At 43.3% G+C, this 10992-nt stretch overlaps 1 long non-coding RNA gene across 1 annotated transcript; it reads left to right on the top strand.

Annotated features, from left to right (window-relative positions):
- Positions 1–371: 371 nt before the first annotated feature.
- On the top strand, positions 372–6076 carry LOC128811261 (uncharacterized). Its single transcript, XR_008438281.1, has 5 exons — positions 372–776; positions 1866–2096; positions 3616–3827; positions 4219–4250; positions 5748–6076. It is a non-coding gene; the product is annotated as an uncharacterized LOC128811261 (long non-coding RNA).
- The last annotated feature ends 4916 nt before the right edge of the window (positions 6077–10992 follow it).

Below are 10992 nucleotides of genomic sequence, written 5' to 3'. Positions count from 1 at the left end.
AAGTGGCCAGCCCAGGTTCCTGATGTCAGTTTGTAGGGTTCCCTTGGGACTGTCAGGGCAGCACAGGTTTGAGGTGGGGGCAGCTTGGGTCTGCGACACATCTTCGATCGTTTGGATTTTTGGAGGTGTCCGGCCACTTCAGGGCCACAGGCCCCTGGAGGCAAAGACCTGTCCTTTTCCCTGGGAAAGAAAAGTGGCCAGCCAGGGCTGTTAAGACTCGTTCTGTGCCTTCTTTGGGGGCCAGGAAAAAGGGGTGAAGACTCGGGGCTCTGGTGTCATTTGGGGCACCCTAAGGTCCCTAGGAGAGGGACGCACGCTGCGGCGGAGGAGCAGGTGGGTGGTGAATGAGGGGGGGTCCTGCCGGGTGCCGTCCCCCCGAGGGACCCAAAGCTGCCCCAAAATGCACAGGGAGGGGGGTGTGTAGAATACTACATCCTGTCAAGTGCTTCGTTTTTATAGGTATTGGTAAAAATAGGAATTTGTCTCTAAATTCATTTGGAAAGAAAGCCAGAGCAGCCCCAGGTGTGAACTGTGAGGATAAGGAGGGGCCGGCTCCTGCCGGCGGCTGTTTTAGGGGCTTTGCCTCAGCTGATTTTACAGGGAGCTGCTGGAGAAGAGGAGTTTATGGGCGGCTCCTGGGGCTGTCCTTGCAGGGACGGTGACAGCTTCGGACAGGGTCTGCGGGATCACCTGGATACGCACTTGGATACCTGGAGCATTGCTCAGAGGAGGTGCCGAGGAACAAACCTTTGTGCCGGGTAGCGGCAGCCAAACAGGTGAGCCCATGTGCATTTGTAGCGGGGACATTTCTCCTTTCCCTTTTAAATTTCATCTTGCCAATCCCTCCCCGGTGCTCCCAGAAAAAAAAAAAAAAAAGAAAAAAAAAAAAAAAAAAAAAGTATTTTGAGTACAAAAGAAATTCAAATTGAGGGTAGCGACTTGTCTTCCATTATTGACCGTGTCTGAACTGGTGGGGGATCCCCTTTCACGTGTGGTTTTGAGGGTATTGATTGAAGGAAAACCTGCCTTTTCCAGGATGTTAGGGGTATCCCAGGGGTGTCAGGGAATCCCTGTGTTCTATTTTAAATGGAAGGGGGGAAATATTGTTGTCGTATGATGGGTTTGATTTGAGGGTAACCCCCCCCACACACCATTTTCATCACCCTAAGGTTTAAATTTGGGTGGGCAGCCCTGTTGTCCCTACTTTTAAAGGATTTGGATGGAGGTAAAAATCCCCCTTTCCCCATCATTTCTGTCGCCAGCCGGGGGTCTATGTACAAATCACGAACGGGACGGGACTGCTGAGGAAGGCGTCTCGAGCTGTTTTATTTTTTTGCATCACTCTCATGACATGGTTATGACAATGGGAAGGTGCCAGCAGCTCACATCCCCGCCAGCAGACCAAGAAGTTAATGTTAGAATTTACTTTAAAGTTTTTTGACCAGTCACACGAAGCAAAAGCATATTGACACCCGTTCTATCCCACCACTGCAAGCACACGTACCTTTGGTTAAAACAACGCTCGCTTTTTTCCAATGCAATGCCTGCTCGTAAGCCTTAAAGCACAATGCACAGGGCTCCATTCTTAAGCTTAGAACTTCCTAACATCTCGCTAGATACACTTTTCTGTGGCTTAGGGAGTTATTCCAGACAAGCGATAATACACAGCCCATTGTTCTATTTGTAGTTAACCTCTACTTCTTATATAATTTTTCTGCTGACAAGTCTTATGCTTAGCTCGAATCGCAGTTCTGCTGTTTCTGAAGCCTGCCTTTTGCAGCTTTCCCAAAACCCTCTGGTTTGAAAGATTCCCACAACTTGAGGGATTTCATTTGAGGACAAGCCCTTCTTTTCTGCTCTTATAGGGGATGAAACTGAAGGGGAGAACACATTTATTTGCCCTTGTTGAAGTGAGGCGAGCACCTGAGTGTGGCGTAAGTTCCGGGGGTTGAATTGAAGGAGGCTGCAGCTCTCGCAGCGTTTGAAGGGTTGGAATCGGGCTGTGCCGCTGCATTGGAGGGCGCTTCTTCTGCCCCTGGCCCGGCAGCCAAGGCTGTGGCGCGGGAGCTGCTGGCGTTGCCTGGGGAGCTGCCGAGGTGGAAGGGGACTTGGGCGCGGCCGGGCTGGCGCGGGACTGCCGGAGCCGCGCCGGAGCGAGGCGTGCGGAGCCGCGGGGAGCTTTGCCGGGCCGGCGGGCGGGAGAGGCGGCGCGGGCGCTGCGCCGGTGCCGGCCGGTGCCGGCCGCTCCGTCCGCTCCGGGCGCGGGGCTCGGGCGCCGCCGGGGCCCCCTGGACCCGGTGCCGGCCCCGCCGGGCAGGGGGAGCGGGCGGGGGGCTCCCGGCGCGGCGCCGCCTCTGCCTGCCGCAGGAGCCGCTTTCCTGCCGGGAGCCGCGCTCCGCCCGGTGCCGGCAGCGCGGCTTTTCATTTTCCGAAGGTCCTTGGTGTAGCGGTTTGGAGGTGGTTCTTAGGAATTGGTTGTATCGTTTTGTTTTGTTCGTAGCTGGTGTATGCTAAGGGACATGGTGTGCTTCTTGAGTGTTATGGTTCTTGGTTCAGGTGCTGATGGCAAGGATTTATTTGGATTGAGTTTTGTTGTTGGATTTTTTTTTTTTTGATGGTGTATTATGTTTTTAAAGGACATGTTTTTAAGTTTCACAGTGTTTTTTATGGGTCGTAGCATGAAGTCGCGGGTAGGTTTTAAATTCTGTTCTGGTGGCTCTTATTAGCGTATGTAGTGTTTGTTTTGGTGGGTTTCAGGTAGTGTCCTGGAGTTAATTCGTGAGGTTTTTAAAATATTGTTATCTGCATTATAGTTTATTATAGGGATTTTATTTCTTTGGTTGGTTTGATTGTAGTGTATGTTTTATGGTTACAGATCCTTTGGGAGATATTGTTTATGGTTACATTTATCTTTTGGCATCCTGTTTATTTCTAGGTGGTATTTTTGTTTTGATGGTTGAGGCATTGTGAGTTCATTGAGTTAGGAATAATTTTTGTATTGTTTTTAATGGAAGTGTTTTTTTGTAGTTTTATGTATTTGGTTGTTTTTTATTAGTTTTATTTTGGGAACATGGGTATTTATATGGTGGAATTTTTTAGGTAGTTTTATTTTGGTAGTGATTTTTTATTTCTTGGTGGTTTAGATTTTTTTATATGGTTAATTAGGTTGGTGGGGTTTTTTTAGTTAGTTTTATAGAGTATTGGTTGCTCTTTATGAGCTAGTGTAGAGGTAGAGTTTTGGTTATTTTTTTTTAGTAACAGTCAGTGTCTGTTGTACGGTTTGGAGTTTAGTAAGTTGGTTGGATTTATTTTTTTAGTGGCTTCTGTGATTTGCTGTGTGGGTTTCTATATGGTTGTTTTTTATTTCTGTTTCATTTTTGTGATCTGATAAGAATTGTTAGTGAAAAGAGTGTAGTGTGTTTTTTTGCTGGTAGTTGGTTCTATGGTGGCGTTTCTTTAGTGTTATTTGGTTTTGGGGGTTTTTTGTTAGTTAGAGATTAAACTTTTTATTTTGGGGTTAATTTGTAATGATTTTTAAGGATTTAGGGCAATTTAGATTTTTGACAGGGTTGTGCTGTATGATGAGAGTAATTTATTTCTTGTATTTCATTGCAGAAGTGTTGCACACACACTTGTATTTCATTATGGAAATGAAGCAAGGAAGCTGGAGAATAATCAGTATGAAAATCAGGGGCCTGGCTTCTCATTTATGTTGAAACAAGCAAAACTTTTCACCTGCTTGCTTTCCATCCAGCAAACGGCTGGACTCTAGCTGAGCCTCACAACAGCAGCTTGAATCCCAAAATCCGGATGAAGCCCCAAGTCTGGTTTGTTTTACGTGCCTTTGCTGGAACTTGGACTATTTTATGTGGCTGTTAAATATACATGTGGCATGAAATCAGTTGAAATATTATGCAGCAATCACAGATGGTGATAATTGTAGATCCAAAATAGCTTGTAAAATAATAATTAAAAAATGGTTGCCAGAAGCTGAAATTACATAGCTGGTGGCAGCTATTGCTCTCTGCTTTGAAATGGGTGGGCTGGTCTGTGTTGTGTATTTGAAAATCTGTTGCTGTTGTAGCAAAACCTGAAGTAATTTAATATGAATTTAATTTAATGAATGAATTTAATTTAGTAATTTAATATGAATTTTATGTTTTTAGAGACCATTGAGTAGAAATTAAAACCAAACACTTTTTTTCCTTCTTTATGCAGGGGATTTGGGAAGCAAGGATTCCAGTGCCAAGGTAAGCCACAACTGCTTTGCTGGCACACACAGGTGGTGGCACCTCATTTTGAAGGTACCCAAAACTCGCCAGCAGCAAGGGAGAAACAGTCCTGGGAAAACCAAGCAAACATCATTGCCTATGTGAATTCTAAAAGAAGGCAATTATTCAATTAAGTAATTAGTGATTTTTATATAATTGACATTGAACAATCAAGTAATTATTCATACTGTGATAATATAAAAGGTTGGATTTGTTTGTTGGTGTTTTTTTTTTTAATCCCAGCACAGTAAATATTGTATAATCTGCAAGATTCTACCTTTTCATGGAAATAATCTGTGCAGTTTAGCTTTGCAGAGATCATTTTTCTCATCAGAAGCTCTTGTCTGTGTGGGTGTTTTGGAACATGGATTCACTCTTTAGTCATATGGCTTCTTTTCATAACCCAAACTCCCTGGTTTTCATTTCCCTACAATGCATGTTCAGGAGGACCTTTGGCTTTATCTCTGTATTAGGACAAGACAGTTCAGCCTTATGTAATACTGAATTACAAAAAAGAAAATTCCACCTGTATAAAATCACTGATTTAATGAATCTGCTAACCTTGAGAAACTGAAAGCTGCTGTAGTAGAACTGTAAATGCTGTATTCTCACGGAGCCTGTACTTCTGCCAAATACTTACCATTATTTAGCATTTAATCATGAAAAAAACCACGCCCAACTAGTGCAGGTTTTTTCCTTTGTCATATGGTTGCTTAATCAGGATGAGCTTTTTGATGTCCCTCTCACTTCTCCCTGTCCCTTCTGCTGCAGCTGCATGTTGGGTATTCATTAGTTGGCCTTTCCCTTCCTTCTTTCATGGCATTTCTGATGGGTATTTGCTCTTGCCTTAGAGCACGTTTGACTCTCCTGAACATTGCTCTTACTTAGCAGTTAGGGAAATGATGGATTCTGTGGTGTTTTTGTGAAAGTTGATGTGAGCTGATGCTTCTTGAAATTAAACCCCTGAGAAAGTGGATGTCAAAGACTGATGCCTATTAAAGATTAGTGATCAATAAGTTTTCTTTCTGCAAGTTGAGCCTTGCAGACACACACACAGAGCATTTCCTGATGGAGCTAAGCAGACATCCATGATTTTTCCTCTGTGCCCCAAAACATTGATATGAAATTTTGTAGCTATCGTCCAGGTTTTTGCCCCCCATCACATCCAAAGCAGCGCCGTAGATGAGTGTGCAGTGCTTAGGTGGTAATGGAATGGCATTTCCCCAGTCTCATTCAGGACAGCTCAGTGGTTACTAGTTCAGGAATTATTTAGAGGTTCATTACAGATTCCTCTTGGTATACAGAAAATAATTGGGGCTGCATTATCCAGCTTAGCTTTTGCAGCTTGCACGGTGCTGACTTTCTCCTGTCTCCCAGCTGGGGGCTCAGGCTGGGCAGGATGCCCTGCCCTGAGCCACAGATCCACCCTGGCCTGGCAGCTCATCCCCAGGCCTTTGGGTTTCCTTTCCTTTTCAGTTTCCTTTCCTCTGCCTGGAATTCCTTCTACCATCGTCATTCTGCTGAGCCAGGAGCAGTTCTGCTGCTGAGGACTGATCTGTACAGAGCCAGCTGAAGTTCTGGAGTCAGTCTTGTTTCCCCGGCAGATGCTATTCATGGATACAACCAAGAGTAAAAGCAGTAGGGCAGCTCTGTTTGTTCTTAAGTGCCTCAGAAGTGACTCTTTTTAGGAATCTACACATGGTCAAACTTGACTTTTGTCTCTATCAGAGCGAGAACCTACACTTTTTCTTTGGAGACTGCTGTATCCAGTGGTTTTGTCTGTTTTCTTGGTCAAAATCTCTGAGAAAAACTCTGCTTATACATGGTTTGTAGCAAGCTGTTGTTTGTGCTCTAACAAGTTTGAGTAATGGGGTTTTGTAACCATCATTCATTACACTTGTGTTCAAAATCAATGTGTTCGTACTCTTGGGATAATACTCTTGAAAACATAAAGCTTCCATGATAAAGTTAAGCCACCGAATCAATGTTTTTTCAGTTGAACTTTCTGAAGCTTCTGTCTAAAGCGTCACCAGCTAAAGCTGGAAAGTCCAATCAGTGATCAAAGTTACTGAGAACATGAGGAATTAAAGCCAAAATTCTGAAACTAGAAGGTAGGCTGCAGAAAAAAACCCTAAATTCTATAATCTATATATTACTGTCTTTACAGAGAAGAATGACAAATGGAGAATTAAGTGGAATTTTCAGTAGGACACGAAGGAAAGAATACTGCAGCGACAGCTCTTAGCATGACTGCAGTTCTTGGTCCTTCAGCGTTTCCATTATAAAAAGCCTTTTCTACTCTGTTTTCAAGAGTGTTGTAAAATCTCTCACTAGATACAAACTTGATCTCGGGCAGAATTCAGAGCTGGGGGTTTTGTTCTTTCCAGTTGTTTGAAATTCCCCTGGCCTTTTGATACAAAGGGGAAGAAGAGGAAGGCCCACAACAGCCACACACCACACTCAAGTGATGTTTCTACGATAAAAAACTGCAATTCTATCAGTGTTTGCATTACAGTGCTTTAATTAAACAAAAGGTCTTAGTTGTTGTGCAGTTTTAAGTATTACAGCAAATGTAGTATGTTTTTATGTATTTTTTAATCTTCCATTAAAAAAGTGTCACACAAAATGCAGTCCTAGTTTTATTTTTGAGATGCCCTCAAACAAAATATTTCAATATTTTAATAAAGATTTTCTTAGAATTTAAACTGTGCTGTAGTGAAATGATCTGATTTTGGACCATCAATACCTTTCTTCATTGGACTTGCTTAGATCCTGTTCCCACTCGTATGTTATCACTTTGGTTTTCAGATTTTGATGCCTGTTTCTGCTGTAGTGTTCAGCTTCAGCATTCCATAAAGACATTTAAATGAGCTCTTAAGAATTGAAGAGAATTATTTCCATTTATTTTCCTAAAACATTTTGCAATATCATTATTTTCACCTCCTTATTTATGGGATCCTGATGAATTTGCAAGAGACAGCAAATTAAATTTTGGTGTGGTTTTCATGCCCTGAATGTGGCAGAGGGTCAGGTGCAATTGCATTATTACCACACAAATGCTCAGCAAGGGACAGTCCACATCCTAAGTAGTTTGTCTTTCTTGATGGGTGTATTTTAATGTGGCTGCTGAATATTCCAGCAAACAGAACCTCAGAAAGACTGCTGAGGTTTGCAGCCAGGAACTGGGATGTGTTAGTTCATGGAGAGGAGGCAGAATTCTGTTGCACGATTGAAAAGAAGTTTTTTAGATAAGGGGGTTGGGGATCATGAAGTAGCAGTGGAAAAGGTCTGTCTTTGTGGCCGTGTGTGGGCTGGAAAATCAGCTTGAAAGACTTCAGCTGGATTAGTGTTCACATAGGGATAGGATTCAGGAAGAATTTCTTCACAGGAAGGTTGGTCAGGCATTGGAAGGGGCTGCCCAGGGAGATCTGGAGTCTCCTCCATCCCTGGAGGTGTCCAAGGAATAACTGGACGTGGACTCAGGTTTCTGGGCTGGTGATAAGGTGGGGATTGGTCGCAGGTTGGACTCGGTGCTCTGCGAGGTCTTTTCCAACCTCAGTGATTCTGGGATTCTATGCAATTTTTATTCCTGTTACTAGAAAGCATTTTGCCATTTGATATTTGTGGTTTGTTGTTGATTTATAGAAACATGAAGTATTTTCAATATTGTGCTTGTGAAACAGGAGTTCTCATTCTGCTGTTTTGCTTTGGCTCTTTGCTGTTGATCATGTCTGTGGCAGTGCAAACACGATGGGAGGATTATTCCAGGGAGTTTTGGCTTTGTTTTGTTTTCTTACATTGTCAAGCAGGCCCGCACGCTGTCTGTAGCACTGAAAGCTTTCCTCTGAAGTGCACCTGCAAGAACAAGTTGAAAAACAGAATAATTTAAACCTTTTTCAATCTGCCATAGCATGAAAGTTCCTCTTTTGAGACAGCCAACTTTAAATTAAGCAAGCAATTAAGTTAAATTTTGGCTTCATCATTCTTTTGATAGACTGTTCCACTCTTGAGTGTAACCTACACTTGTTTCTTTCTGTTGGATTTGTAAGAAGCATTTTTCTGGCAAACAGAGATCAACAAATAGGAACTCACTCACTAAGATGTGAGGAGCCAACATTGTAGACCATGTATTTCTGTAGAGGTTGTTGGAGGTTGTTTTAAGTTCAGCACTGAAGGCTCAGCACATTTCCTCAGGGCAGAAATATTTTTAGTTACATTCATATAAATGTGATCAGCTCATGTTCCTGATCAAGGGTCTGTTGTTAATTCTCTCCTAAATGGTCAGAATTTGTAGTTATTGCAGCAAGGTTTCCCTCTTTTACATGGTTGCTGCAGGCTTTACTGAAGTGCAATATTCTGCTGTAGTTCACCCGTGAAATACATTTGGCTTTAGGAGAGTAATGAGCTAAGGAAGAGTTTCACATTTGTGTCCTAATTTGCATAAATAAAAATTAGAAAAATCAATTGAAGCAGATCATTATGCTTCCCTATCTGAGCAACTTTTGCTTTTTCCACTGTTTTTTCCTGTCTTCCCTCAATTTCTTTTCAGATCAGCTTTCTCTGAATGTTGAATTTTACCTTCCATTCTTGCCCTAAGCTGCTTGGAACAGCTTGTGCCACGCTGGCTCTGGGCTGGGCAGACATCTACAGCAATTCCTTCAGTAAAAAGGAAAATGGGGACATTTTATTAGTTTTTAATACTCAGCTATTGTAACATTGGCACATCAAACCAGCACTTCATTTCCTCTGCATTGTTTATCTTTTATCTGATGATTCTTGACCTCTCTTCTACAACAAAAAGACCAAAGAACCCCTTGGTGCCACCTCATTTTTAAATCATGTCTTTTCATTAGAAATGTTGTATTAAATGTCTGTGTAGTGATTTGGTTTTGAAACTAATTTTTCATGTTCTATGATCTGAAGATTTGAACCAATGAAAACTCTGACCACTTCCAACCCGGTTGACACACAGAGTTTTTCATCAATGCTCAGTGCTGACATATTTATAGTAGGAGCGGCACCATTCTTTTCTGTCTTTGCATCAAGACTTAATACTTGGTTTTCCATCCTGAAGGCTGTGTTTCCCCTACAGTTTCTACTTCCTTTTACAGTCTTCATTTTCCTTTGTAACCTAAGAAAAATCTATTGCCTTGTGACATTGCTTCTCATAAAAATAATTTCTCTTCCTTACTTGGAAATATTTTTGCCAAAGGGTGAACAAGACATAAAGCAAGTTCTCTTTGCTATGCCAGAACTGCTCCTCTTGTGTCATTATCATTTTCTGTGGTGAGATGGGGTATTAAAGACCAGGGCTTGAACAATGGGGGTGCTTTCCTTTGTACTCTTTATATTATTTATTAGTTATGTGCTACAGTCTACATTAACTAATGTTGCTGTAAGCCTGAGACTGAGAAATTAATTCCATGGAAGGCTGTGACTGTGGAGCTTGAAAGCCAGCGTGAAATCTTCTCCAACAGGAACTCAGTAAAAACACACTTCCAGCAGCTGCCTCATGAATGTATTTCCATGTGCATAACTTGGAGGTATCTGTTCAAAAATGGAACCCCCCAGAGCAAAACCCAAACAGTTACACACGCTCCCAAAAAAAATCACAACCCAAACAAAATAATAAACAGCACCTGGGAGCATAAATTGAATCTGCACTCAGTTTCCATGATTCCTCGCTCTCCTTTGGCCTTTCCTTTGGCCTTTTGCCCTCAGCCTGATCTGTGGACTGTGCATTTCTGGACCTCTTCTCAAAGGGCAGTAATTTTACTGACCTGCAGATAATTTGACATATACACACACAGAGATAAGATGCTTCTTGTGCATTTGTCTTGTCAGCTTCTATTTATTGTTCCTCCCCTCGTTTGGCTGTCCTTACTTTTCCAACATCTGACCCATTTTATGAGGCAATATGGTGCCATTAATTGCTGATGCCTGTGGAAGTTGAGATTGTTCCTTTTTCTGCAGGTGAACTCTGAGCGATCTTTGAAAAATTGCCCATGTTCTGAGTTCCTCCTGAGAACAGCAGTGATGGGTGAAACTCCTGAGTCTTAATGAGTGCAGACCCATCAGTGCTGGTTCAGACCAGGAGAACCCTTTGGAAATGTGTATCCCAGTCATCCCAGCTCTGTCTGTGTTGCTGGGTGGTCCTGGGGCATGGAGCTTGTTTTTGGTTCCTGGATCCCACTGCAACTCATTGGACATAAAAGCCCTGCCATGGAGAGCTTAGTTCACAGCATTTTCCTCCACAGATGTGCTCCCGTTGGCTGGCTCTCTGCATCTTGGAGAGCACAAGGGAGGCATTTCTGGCAGCTGGGCATCAGCAGGCCTTAAAATGGGGGTGTGTTGTGGAGCGAGCCCAGCTGAGATACCCTGAGGGGAGCCCAGTGCTCCTTGCTCCTCTCTGCTGACACGGGAGCGTCTGTCTGCCTTCGGGACGGCCCTGGCTGTGTCAGGGGTGCTACGTGGACACGAGACAGCCGGTCCTGTCCCGCTGGGTCCCAGCAGTGCCTCACAGCAGTCCTGCATCCACGTCAGGATGCTGGCCAAGAGAGGCCCTGGAAGCTGAGGCAGCTGACTTTAAGCTTTTGCAGATACACACAGGGGATGGCCAACAGTGCTCCCTCAGGATACAGCAGTCCTCAAGTGCCTCCCCAGAGCTGCCTGATGCTGCCCACTCCTTGTGGCACCAGTTGCTTTCCTCTGGAATGTTCTA

This window comes from Vidua macroura, chromosome 9 (assembly GCF_024509145.1).
Source record: "Vidua macroura isolate BioBank_ID:100142 chromosome 9, ASM2450914v1, whole genome shotgun sequence".
NCBI lineage: Eukaryota > Metazoa > Chordata > Aves > Passeriformes > Viduidae > Vidua > Vidua macroura.
The sequence above is the reverse complement of the archived record's forward strand: the minus strand, read 5'-3'. Positions and strand labels throughout refer to the sequence as shown.